Raw genomic sequence first — 12,968 nt, 5'->3', positions numbered from 1 at the left:
AAGTTTTTGACAACTTGACTTAATCCCCCTGGTACCTACATACTGATCAGCAACAGGTGTGAAAGAATGTTAAGCTGTAGCAGAAACTGTAACACCTGTAACTGTAATCCCTATAAAGAATGAAGTTTGATTAATACACAAAAATCTAGCCAGGTATTGTCTCCATGTCTTGATTTCTATTGGTTGCTATACTTGTTGGCTGGTATAAATATTCCCTCCTGCTCTCATTTGAACCATACCTCATTTTGTGAATCATTGAAGTAACAAGCTCCTGTAGCTTGCCTTCCTTTTGTGAATCACAGAAACCGTTACTTCATTTTTGGCTTTTTAATTTTATTTGAAAATGGATTCTAAGAAGACACCTAACCGCTATCATCTTGCCTGCAAGTTTTGCCTGAAGCTTACAGGCAAATTGCCTTTTCATCTGAGGAGAGCCTGCATGAAACATGCAGATAACCAAGAAATTGAATTTGTGATGCAAGAAGCAAGAGGAAAGATGAGAGCAATCCTGGAAGGGCTAAGTATTGTTAATTATGAAGACCTGGACTATGAGGATTCTGATCCTAAACAATTTTTTGTCCAGTTCCTGGAGAAAAATGGCTGCTATATTAGAGGGAAGCAAGAGTCAGCAAGGTATGTATTGCTCCTGTCTGGCTGTGTCTAGACATGTATGTCCATATGTCTTTAATATTATTGTTTGTTTTTATTTCTTCTTAACAATCAATCTTTTGTTGCATTACAGCTGTGCCATGAAAGAGAGCATCCGTCCATCAAATATGGACAGAAACAAGGTGAACGTCAATTGGCCAGCAGATGAAGTAGTGGAGACACAGGCCCCTTGTAAAGGTCTGGACCTGTAAGTATACTCGGCATATGTTCTTTTAAGATTCACCTGTCTACATTGTAATTTGCACATTGTTATTCATTGTTTCTGAAATGTTGTTGATGTTTATCAATATTGCCCTGTCAGGTCACATAAGATGATAAGCCCCAGCCCCTTGAATGCTGAAAATGGGCAGAAACAGCAACCTACACTTCAGTCACTTCAGGAGAGCATTGACTTCCTAATGTCACAATTGGCCAAAATGCATGAGAAGGTAAACTCCAGACCCTTGAATGCTGAAGCAGTGCAGAAACAGCGACCTGTTGTACAACAGGGCCTGTAAGTATACTTGCCATATGTGCATCTAATATTCACCTCTACTTTGTAATATGTGTGCATGGTTTTTTTTTTGTGTTTCAATCTTTTCTGAACTTTAGTTGATATTTATTATTTTAGACCCATCGAGTCAGATGAGGAGGACTTTGTAAGCCCTGTGAATGAACAAGAGGTGGAGATGCAGGGACCTGAGCTTGACCTGTAAGTATAAGTGTCATATGTACATCTAATCTACACCTGTACAGATACTAATATTAACCTCTACTTTGTAATATGCGTGCATGTTTTTTTTTTTGTGTTTCAATCCTTTCTGAACTTTAGTTGATCTTTATTATTTTAGCCCCATCGAGTCAGATGAGGAGAACTTCGTAAGCCCTGTGAATGAACAAGAGGTGGAGATGCAGGGACCTGAGCTTGACCTGTAAGTATAAGTGTCATATGTACATCTAATCTACACCTGTCTACATAGCAGTATGTGTTTCAACTTTTTTCAATCTGAACATTTTGTTGATTTTTTATTAATACAGTCCTGTTGAGTCAGAGGAGACCAATGCAGACCCCTTGACTGATGACAACGATGATGATGATTATGATGATGACGGCAAGGAATATGAAGAGATGGAGACACACAATCTTGTTGGAGGGCTTGAACAGTAAGTTAACAAGCGTATTTTAAAGGGAAAAGTAACATTAAAAAATTTTTAACTAAATTTTTTAACTAAAAAAATCTATTCTACCCTCCCCCAATAATTGCCCTATCCTGAAAACCATTTGTTATTTTGAATGCTTTAGAAGAAAATACCTGTTAAACTTGGCTTCCGGTCATTTGACACCGGTCCATGTTGTAATAAGTACAGATTTTCAATCATTTCTAAATATATTTTTCTTTGGACTAGGAGCGAGACCAATTCAAATTACGTTCTGCTTAGAAGAAGAATGATGGCTGCAGGCATGTATAGAAAACACTCTCTTGAATGTGGTGTTCTTGCTCGCTTCCGAAAATATCTGCAGCAAGAATTACAAGTAAGAAGATGGTCACAAGAGGTAAGAGTCACACCTGTCTATGTAAACATTTGTTGTTTACCTTTGTTATTTTGCTGTTCACATTTCCTCATAATGATATTTATTCCTGTGTATCATTTTAGGTGGCAAATGTGGCCAGGTTTTTGTATTTTGTGGACCCCTCCAAGGCATCCTTAAGCTTCCTGACCGACACACAGAAGACGTTGGACTTTTTTACGGCACTTGAGAATTTGGGGAACGCTCATGCCACAATGTTTTCGTACCTGAAACATATCAAGAGGTTTGTGAGATCTCAAACAGATACTTTGTCCAGCGGATCCCATCAAAGTGAAGAACTTGTCGGAAAATGCAAACGCTATCTCGACATGACCTCGCCTCTGCAGCGAAGGCTGAGCAAGGGAATTTCGGCCAGCGTTGTGGGGAAAAAGTAAGTATGCTTTAGTACCTGTGCATTTATTTTGGCTTTTTGTGTGTGTAGGTTTGGTGTGTAACATTTACTACCCCTATTCACAGGTTTGACTATCTGACATCTGCAAAAAAGGACCCCTCAGAGTGTCAACGGATCCTCATAGTGGCCAGACCAACATTTGAGCAGATAATAAAGAAGGCCAAGATGGGTGGACGTCTTTTGGAGAAGGAAAAGTCTTATGTCGTCTATTACTTGGAGGCACTGATTGTCTTAAAATACCTCCAGCGACCAGGGGTTGTGCAAAATATGACTGTGAGTATACATGATACATTTTTTCACTGCCATGCTTTTTATGTTCCGCTGACATGATATGAACGTGAACTTTTTGATATTTTACCGATCCTTGTGTCTTTTTTGCTTATAGGTGGAAGAATGGTGCAAGAGGATACCATCTGATTGCAAAACCCGTATGGTCATTGGTGTAAAAAGGCATAAGACATCCACTCAGCAAGTCGCCTCTATACTGCTAGAAGAAGAAGAAGAAGAGGTATATGTCTGAAACAAACAAACATTGCATATTGTGATAGACTTTTTGCATAGCATTTTTTTTAACTTGACTTTCTTTTCTGTCATTTTAGTGGTTTGATGTTTTTTATAAAAAAATACGGCCATCATTTATCAGGAGTGGGAAATGCCCACAGACATTTTTCATATCGTCAACAGGGGAACCAATTCACAGTGTGACGAATGACATCGCCCGGCTTCATCATAAGTAAGTATAGATTGTCGCATACAAATACAAGTATTTGTTAGTTCTTCTCAGAAACTATAGCTATCGTGTGATTACTGGCATAGGCTTACGTTCTAGCCCCGTTTAGTACTGGTTTCAACGTTCACATTTCTGAACATACATTTTTTCCCTTAGGTTTAAATTGCGCCCTGTCACAAGTCAAGAGGCTAGAAGGACAATGGAGACATACATGGTCTCCCACTTTCAAACTGATGCTCAGAGGAACATGTTTGCCAGGTTGCTTGGCCATTCAAATGTGACTGCCGGAAGGATATATGGCGAGAAGACCGTTGACAATATGGTAGAAGCGGCAGAAATGATGAAGAGGGCGATGCATGAATCCCAGCCATCAACATCAAGGTAATTTAATAGAGCATTTACATGGCTTTGCATATGCAATTTTTTTTTTTTTAAGTACAGATAAATTATGATTTATACAGAAAGCAGGGAATAACCACTCGTTTCTTTTTAATTATTCATTTAACAGGTGTCAAGAGGTGCCACAGAAGCCCCTGCAAGAAGAAACACCAGAAGTCTCCCGTGGGTTGAGGGAGGAAGCCTTTGAAAAATTTAAAAAGTGCCACCCACTTACTATTGATGCCACGCCTCCTTGCTTAAAGGCAGCACTAGGCTTTTCCCGTGAGTACGGCCAGTACGTTTATGACCGTTGGAGAAAACAGCAAAATAAGATGAGAGTGGATTATGTTGCTGGTAAGTCTTCCTAAATTGTTGAATGTTCAATCACTGAATGTATCCGTTTGTATACGTTACCAAGTGAATATCTAATAATTCTTTCTTCTCTACCCATCCATTCTAGGACTTCTCAAATATGAGAATCCACATGAAGAAAGAGATGTATCCAAGGCACTGGATGGAAGACCAACTTGCCACCGATAAGGGATATTTTGGAAACCTGTAACCCTCGGTAATAGTGAATCAGGTTTCTGAACACGTTCCAAGTGGAATGGGCATGAATTCAACTTGAAAAAAGATAAGTACACTTATTTACTTCCCTCCCCGACACCTTGTCTCTCACGCACTCACTCTGCCTCTCTGAGTTATATTTGTTATCAAATTTATAACATATGTTTTATTTTTTAGGTCTAAAAAGAAGCACAACTTGGATATCAGAATGGCCATAAATTCATCCAGAATAAGATAAGTACACCTATTTTATACTTATTTTCTGACATTACTATTTAGCATTTTTTCTCTTTTTCTCCGCCCTTCTTTTTTTTTCTAATGAACAATACATCGACACAGTTTAGATAATTGACTGTGACCATTCTGATATCTATATTATTTTTAGGCTTTAAAAAATAAGCAGAGTCATCACTGGAGTTTTTAGAGAGAATGGTGAAATACTTTGGCTTCTGAAGCATTCCTCATGTGAGATGCAGATGAGAAACCAGCACCTGAAACCATCAAAAGAGTCTGAAGAGATTGTCAGTCTACTGGATATGCCACATGAGGGAAACCATGAAATACTTTGGACTTTTTTTTTTTTGAGGGGGGGGAGTTTTTAGAGAAAATTGTGAAATACTTTGTCTTCTGAAGCATTCCTCATGAGAGATGCAGATGAGACACCAGCACCTGAAACCATCAAAAGAGTCTGAAGAGATTGTCAGCCAACTGGATCTGCCACATGAAGGAAACCATGAAATACTTTGGACATTTTTTTAAGGGGGTGGTGTTATTTAATTTTTCCTTCAGAGTGTTAATAAATGTTCCTTTACTTATAAACCTCTTGTGTATTCTCATTGAGTGCCCTGGAAATGCTAGGCCCTGCTGAAGTCCCCATGCTTACCTGTTTCGGGGGGGGGGGTGTGGCTGGCAAAACCTTAACAATAGCTTGTGGCTACCTCATTAGCAATTGAAGGACACAGCCCCCAGGAATCCCTTGCACTACATACCCCATGATGCCCTCTGAAGCTAGGGCTCAGATAGCTGTTGTAAATATATGGACCATATATATATTTTTATATATGCACATTTATGTGTGTGTGTGTGTGTAATTTACTTGGGATAAAAGTTTATTGCTCCAAGACATTAGACAATAGAGCAGTTGTTCTGTGCTAAGGTCAAGCTGTATGTGTGTAAATATATTTGTGTTTGTGTATGTCTGTATATATATATATATCCACAAATAGTTTGAAATTTTAAAGATATATGTGTGTGTTTCATTCCTCTTTGTGCAATCAACATCCTCTGTCTCCTCTCCATCCTCACAAAAGATGTGTGACATGTCACCTTGTGCTTTAAGGCTAGGCCTTTGAAGCCTGTTGCCATTGTCCTTCCTTCAGATTCCGGCTGCATACTTGCATACCTTATAACAACTTTGATGTGATATGTCATAAGGTGTAAAAGAAAGTTGTGAGACTAATTCCTCAATTGAGGTGACAAAGTCCATAATGCATAATCCCCAAGACTCCTGAAACAAACATATTAATTGAACAGAGACATCCAAAACTTACAAAGCAGGCATTATAGGTTAAAACCATTTTAAAATCTATCTATCTATCTATCTATCTATCTATCTATCTATCTATCATCTATCTATCCATCCTTACTAACACACAGCTTAAACTAAGCACAAATCAACCAATCTATTTTCAAATGTCTTGCAACAATAAGAATTTACTAAAAATGAGTTACAAAGACAAATGTGCATATCTAAAAATAACCATTCCAACTAATATAACTATATACATATCTATATTCTACTGCTTCAATATACATTTAGCAAAGTGACTAAGTTTTACCTGCAACATATGGGGGGTTTAACCTTAAGAAGTAAACATGTTGCAGGTAAAAATTGGCTCCTTTGCTAAATGTATATTAAAGCAGTAGAATTCTTAATAAATCACAAAATTCAGTGTAGGACTGGCCAGAAGGGATGACTTTGACATAGTTGGCAAGCTTGAAGTATATTGCAATATATGGACAAACAATCCCTGTTTTGCTTAAAGGGTAGGGCATTTCTTAGTAGCTTAATGCACAGAATGCCTTAATGTCCTTTATATATTGATAATGGGTGAGTGCAGAGGATCTTTTCTAGTTTTATATATATATATATATATATATCCACAAATAGTTTGAAATTTTAAAGATATATGTGTGTGTTTCATTCCTCTTTGTGCAATCAACATCCTCTGTCTCCTCTCCATCTTCACTAAAGATGTGTGACATGTCACCTTGTACTTGAAGGCTAGGCCTTTGAAGCCTGTTGCCATTGTCCTTCCTTCAGACTTCGGCTGCATACTTGCATACCTTATAACAACTTTATCTGACAATGTTCTAAACTGTATTGCCAATAAGTTACAATTGTTGGAGGTTTACTATCAAATCTTAATTTTTAAGTTTTTGCTTAAAAAAAGTAGTTGTACGAATGTATTTAGCTTATAAATGTTCATATATTAGGCTGTGTGTATATTTATGTGTATAGATTTCAAGTATGCAGGGGGAGCCCTTAGATGGGCCAGACATTTTTGGTAATTTAAACAATGGCATATGGGCCATACACACAGAATGCTAAACTCTGAAATGTGCCCCCATCAAAAAGTTTCTGGGTGACCCCCGGGCAACGGTAGCATATAGACTGCACACCTGGAAGTCTGAAATAGACATCTCTCTGTGTGGTTTACTTTTTGAAATCTGCAACTGCTCGTTGCTTTCATACCAATAGATTTCAGAAGTCATTCTGTGTCCAATCTACAATATCTATGTGGATATTGGGGTAAAGGTTTATTGTTACAAGACATTAAACAAATGTGCAGTTGTTCTGTGCTAAGGTCAAGCTGTATGTGTGTAAATATATTTGTGTTTGTGTATGTCTGTAGGTATATATATATATATATATATATATATATATATACATAAGTTTTAGCTTGGTAAATGCTTTTTCCAGTAATAAAAACAGGCCAAAAATGTAGTTTTTGTTCCAAATCATTTGATTTGCAAAATGAGGAATGAAACACACACACATATCTTTGAAATTTCAAACTATTTGTGGATATATATATATATATATATATATATATCCACAAATAGTTTGAAATTTTAAAGATATATGTGTGTGTGTGTGTGTGTTTCATTCCTCTTTTTGCAAGTCAAATGATTTGGAACAAAAACTACATTTTTGGTCTGTTTTTATTATTGGAAAAAGCATTTACCAAGCTAAAACTTAGAAAGTTCAGATTTGATAGTAAACCCCCAATCAATTCTAACTTCTTTGCATGAAAGCTCTAATACAGTTGGTACCACTGTCAGATAAGATTGTTGTAAGGTATGCAGCCTAATCCCCTAGACTCCCATGCCAGAGAGATTAAGTTTTTGACAACTTGACTTAATCCCCCTGGTACCTACATACTGATCAGCAACAGGTGTGAAAGAATGTTAAGCTGTAGCAGAAACTGTAACACCTGTAACTGTAATCCCTATAAAGAATGAAGTTTGATTAATACACAAAAATCTAGCCAGGTATTGTCTCCATGTCTTGATTTCTATTGGTTGCTATACTTGTTGGCTGGTATAAATATTCCCTCCTGCTCTCATTTGAACCATACCTCATTTTGTGAATCATTGAAGTAACAAGCTCCTGTAGCTTGCCTTCCTTTTGTGAATCACAGAAACCGTTACTTCATTTTTGGCTTTTTAATTTTATTTGAAAATGGATTCTAAGAAGACACCTAACCGCTATCATCTTGCCTGCAAGTTTTGCCTGAAGCTTACAGGCAAATTGCCTTTTCATCTGAGGAGAGCCTGCATGAAACATGCAGATAACCAAGAAATTGAATTTGTGATGCAAGAAGCAAGAGGAAAGATGAGAGCAATCCTGGAAGGGCTAAGTATTGTTAATTATGAAGACCTGGACTATGAGGATTCTGATCCTAAACAATTTTTTGTCCAGTTCCTGGAGAAAAATGGCTGCTATATTAGAGGGAAGCAAGAGTCAGCAAGGTATGTATTGCTCCTGTCTGGCTGTGTCTAGACATGTATGTCCATATGTCTTTAATATTATTGTTTGTTTTTATTTCTTCTTAACAATCAATCTTTTGTTGCATTACAGCTGTGCCATGAAAGAGAGCATCCGTCCATCAAATATGGACAGAAACAAGGTGAACGTCAATTGGCCAGCAGATGAAGTAGTGGAGACACAGGCCCCTTGTAAAGGTCTGGACCTGTAAGTATACTCGGCATATGTTCTTTTAAGATTCACCTGTCTACATTGTAATTTGCACATTGTTATTCATTGTTTCTGAAATGTTGTTGATGTTTATCAATATTGCCCTGTCAGGTCACATAAGATGATAAGCCCCAGCCCCTTGAATGCTGAAAATGGGCAGAAACAGCAACCTACACTTCAGTCACTTCAGGAGAGCATTGACTTCCTAATGTCACAATTGGCCAAAATGCATGAGAAGGTAAACTCCAGACCCTTGAATGCTGAAGCAGTGCAGAAACAGCGACCTGTTGTACAACAGGGCCTGTAAGTATACTTGCCATATGTGCATCTAATATTCACCTCTACTTTGTAATATGTGTGCATGGTTTTTTTTTTGTGTTTCAATCTTTTCTGAACTTTAGTTGATATTTATTATTTTAGACCCATCGAGTCAGATGAGGAGGACTTTGTAAGCCCTGTGAATGAACAAGAGGTGGAGATGCAGGGACCTGAGCTTGACCTGTAAGTATAAGTGTCATATGTACATCTAATCTACACCTGTACAGATACTAATATTAACCTCTACTTTGTAATATGCGTGCATGTTTTTTTTTTTGTGTTTCAATCCTTTCTGAACTTTAGTTGATCTTTATTATTTTAGCCCCATCGAGTCAGATGAGGAGAACTTCGTAAGCCCTGTGAATGAACAAGAGGTGGAGATGCAGGGACCTGAGCTTGACCTGTAAGTATAAGTGTCATATGTACATCTAATCTACACCTGTCTACATAGCAGTATGTGTTTCAACTTTTTTCAATCTGAACATTTTGTTGATTTTTTATTAATACAGTCCTGTTGAGTCAGAGGAGACCAATGCAGACCCCTTGACTGATGACAACGATGATGATGATTATGATGATGACGGCAAGGAATATGAAGAGATGGAGACACACAATCTTGTTGGAGGGCTTGAACAGTAAGTTAACAAGCGTATTTTAAAGGGAAAAGTAACATTAAAAAATTTTTAACTAAATTTTTTAACTAAAAAAATCTATTCTACCCTCCCCCAATAATTGCCCTATCCTGAAAACCATTTGTTATTTTGAATGCTTTAGAAGAAAATACCTGTTAAACTTGGCTTCCGGTCATTTGACACCGGTCCATGTTGTAATAAGTACAGATTTTCAATCATTTCTAAATATATTTTTCTTTGGACTAGGAGCGAGACCAATTCAAATTACGTTCTGCTTAGAAGAAGAATGATGGCTGCAGGCATGTATAGAAAACACTCTCTTGAATGTGGTGTTCTTGCTCGCTTCCGAAAATATCTGCAGCAAGAATTACAAGTAAGAAGATGGTCACAAGAGGTAAGAGTCACACCTGTCTATGTAAACATTTGTTGTTTACCTTTGTTATTTTGCTGTTCACATTTCCTCATAATGATATTTATTCCTGTGTATCATTTTAGGTGGCAAATGTGGCCAGGTTTTTGTATTTTGTGGACCCCTCCAAGGCATCCTTAAGCTTCCTGACCGACACACAGAAGACGTTGGACTTTTTTACGGCACTTGAGAATTTGGGGAACGCTCATGCCACAATGTTTTCGTACCTGAAACATATCAAGAGGTTTGTGAGATCTCAAACAGATACTTTGTCCAGCGGATCCCATCAAAGTGAAGAACTTGTCGGAAAATGCAAACGCTATCTCGACATGACCTCGCCTCTGCAGCGAAGGCTGAGCAAGGGAATTTCGGCCAGCGTTGTGGGGAAAAAGTAAGTATGCTTTAGTACCTGTGCATTTATTTTGGCTTTTTGTGTGTGTAGGTTTGGTGTGTAACATTTACTACCCCTATTCACAGGTTTGACTATCTGACATCTGCAAAAAAGGACCCCTCAGAGTGTCAACGGATCCTCATAGTGGCCAGACCAACATTTGAGCAGATAATAAAGAAGGCCAAGATGGGTGGACGTCTTTTGGAGAAGGAAAAGTCTTATGTCGTCTATTACTTGGAGGCACTGATTGTCTTAAAATACCTCCAGCGACCAGGGGTTGTGCAAAATATGACTGTGAGTATACATGATACATTTTTTCACTGCCATGCTTTTTATGTTCCGCTGACATGATATGAACGTGAACTTTTTGATATTTTACCGATCCTTGTGTCTTTTTTGCTTATAGGTGGAAGAATGGTGCAAGAGGATACCATCTGATTGCAAAACCCGTATGGTCATTGGTGTAAAAAGGCATAAGACATCCACTCAGCAAGTCGCCTCTATACTGCTAGAAGAAGAAGAAGAAGAGGTATATGTCTGAAACAAACAAACATTGCATATTGTGATAGACTTTTTGCATAGCATTTTTTTTAACTTGACTTTCTTTTCTGTCATTTTAGTGGTTTGATGTTTTTTATAAAAAAATACGGCCATCATTTATCAGGAGTGGGAAATGCCCACAGACATTTTTCATATCGTCAACAGGGGAACCAATTCACAGTGTGACGAATGACATCGCCCGGCTTCATCATAAGTAAGTATAGATTGTCGCATACAAATACAAGTATTTGTTAGTTCTTCTCAGAAACTATAGCTATCGTGTGATTACTGGCATAGGCTTACGTTCTAGCCCCGTTTAGTACTGGTTTCAACGTTCACATTTCTGAACATACATTTTTTCCCTTAGGTTTAAATTGCGCCCTGTCACAAGTCAAGAGGCTAGAAGGACAATGGAGACATACATGGTCTCCCACTTTCAAACTGATGCTCAGAGGAACATGTTTGCCAGGTTGCTTGGCCATTCAAATGTGACTGCCGGAAGGATATATGGCGAGAAGACCGTTGACAATATGGTAGAAGCGGCAGAAATGATGAAGAGGGCGATGCATGAATCCCAGCCATCAACATCAAGGTAATTTAATAGAGCATTTACATGGCTTTGCATATGCAATTTTTTTTTTTTTTAAGTACAGATAAATTATGATTTATACAGAAAGCAGGGAATAACCACTCGTTTCTTTTTAATTATTCATTTAACAGGTGTCAAGAGGTGCCACAGAAGCCCCTGCAAGAAGAAACACCAGAAGTCTCCCGTGGGTTGAGGGAGGAAGCCTTTGAAAAATTTAAAAAGTGCCACCCACTTACTATTGATGCCACGCCTCCTTGCTTAAAGGCAGCACTAGGCTTTTCCCGTGAGTACGGCCAGTACGTTTATGACCGTTGGAGAAAACAGCAAAATAAGATGAGAGTGGATTATGTTGCTGGTAAGTCTTCCTAAATTGTTGAATGTTCAATCACTGAATGTATCCGTTTGTATACGTTACCAAGTGAATATCTAATAATTCTTTCTTCTCTACCCATCCATTCTAGGACTTCTCAAATATGAGAATCCACATGAAGAAAGAGATGTATCCAAGGCACTGGATGGAAGACCAACTTGCCACCGATAAGGGATATTTTGGAAACCTGTAACCCTCGGTAATAGTGAATCAGGTTTCTGAACACGTTCCAAGTGGAATGGGCATGAATTCAACTTGAAAAAAGATAAGTACACTTATTTACTTCCCTCCCCGACACCTTGTCTCTCACGCACTCACTCTGCCTCTCTGAGTTATATTTGTTATCAAATTTATAACATATGTTTTATTTTTTAGGTCTAAAAAGAAGCACAACTTGGATATCAGAATGGCCATAAATTCATCCAGAATAAGATAAGTACACCTATTTTATACTTATTTTCTGACATTACTATTTAGCATTTTTTCTCTTTTTCTCCGCCCTTCTTTTTTTTTCTAATGAACAATACATCGACACAGTTTAGATAATTGACTGTGACCATTCTGATATCTATATTATTTTTAGGCTTTAAAAAATAAGCAGAGTCATCACTGGAGTTTTTAGAGAGAATGGTGAAATACTTTGGCTTCTGAAGCATTCCTCATGTGAGATGCAGATGAGAAACCAGCACCTGAAACCATCAAAAGAGTCTGAAGAGATTGTCAGTCTACTGGATATGCCACATGAGGGAAACCATGAAATACTTTGGACTTTTTTTTTTTTGAGGGGGGGGAGTTTTTAGAGAAAATTGTGAAATACTTTGTCTTCTGAAGCATTCCTCATGAGAGATGCAGATGAGACACCAGCACCTGAAACCATCAAAAGAGTCTGAAGAGATTGTCAGCCAACTGGATCTGCCACATGAAGGAAACCATGAAATACTTTGGACATTTTTTTAAGGGGGTGGTGTTATTTAATTTTTCCTTCAGAGTGTTAATAAATGTTCCTTTACTTATAAACCTCTTGTGTATTCTCATTGAGTGCCCTGGAAATGCTAGGCCCTGCTGAAGTCCCCATGCTTACCTGTTTCGGGGGGGGGGTGTGGCTGGCAAAACCTTAACAATAGCTTGTGGCTACCTCATTAGCAATTGAAGG

General features: G+C 38.0%; 2 pseudogenes across 2 annotated transcripts; both read left to right on the top strand.

Annotated features, from left to right (window-relative positions):
- The first annotated feature begins 228 nt into the window (after positions 1-228).
- LOC108645177 lies at positions 229-5,124 on the top strand (annotated as a pseudogene). Its single transcript, XR_004223482.1, has 14 exons — positions 229-633; positions 743-856; positions 971-1,162; positions 1,280-1,360; positions 1,500-1,580; positions 1,687-1,812; positions 2,056-2,203; positions 2,305-2,609; positions 2,696-2,903; positions 3,016-3,138; positions 3,230-3,363; positions 3,517-3,741; positions 3,869-4,092; positions 4,199-5,124. The product of XR_004223482.1 is annotated as an uncharacterized LOC108645177 (transcript).
- A 2,811-nt stretch (positions 5,125-7,935) lies between these two features.
- On the top strand, positions 7,936-12,832 carry LOC100495709 (annotated as a pseudogene). The gene is made up of 14 exons (XR_004223483.1): positions 7,936-8,340; positions 8,450-8,563; positions 8,678-8,869; positions 8,987-9,067; positions 9,207-9,287; positions 9,394-9,519; positions 9,763-9,910; positions 10,012-10,316; positions 10,403-10,610; positions 10,723-10,845; positions 10,937-11,070; positions 11,224-11,448; positions 11,577-11,800; positions 11,907-12,832. The product of XR_004223483.1 is annotated as an uncharacterized LOC100495709 (transcript).
- The last annotated feature ends 136 nt before the right edge of the window (positions 12,833-12,968 follow it).

Source organism: Xenopus tropicalis, chromosome 7 (genome assembly GCF_000004195.4).
Source record: "Xenopus tropicalis strain Nigerian chromosome 7, UCB_Xtro_10.0, whole genome shotgun sequence".
NCBI classification, from domain to species: domain Eukaryota; kingdom Metazoa; phylum Chordata; class Amphibia; order Anura; family Pipidae; genus Xenopus; species Xenopus tropicalis.
This window is presented reverse-complemented; position numbering and strand designations above follow the sequence as displayed.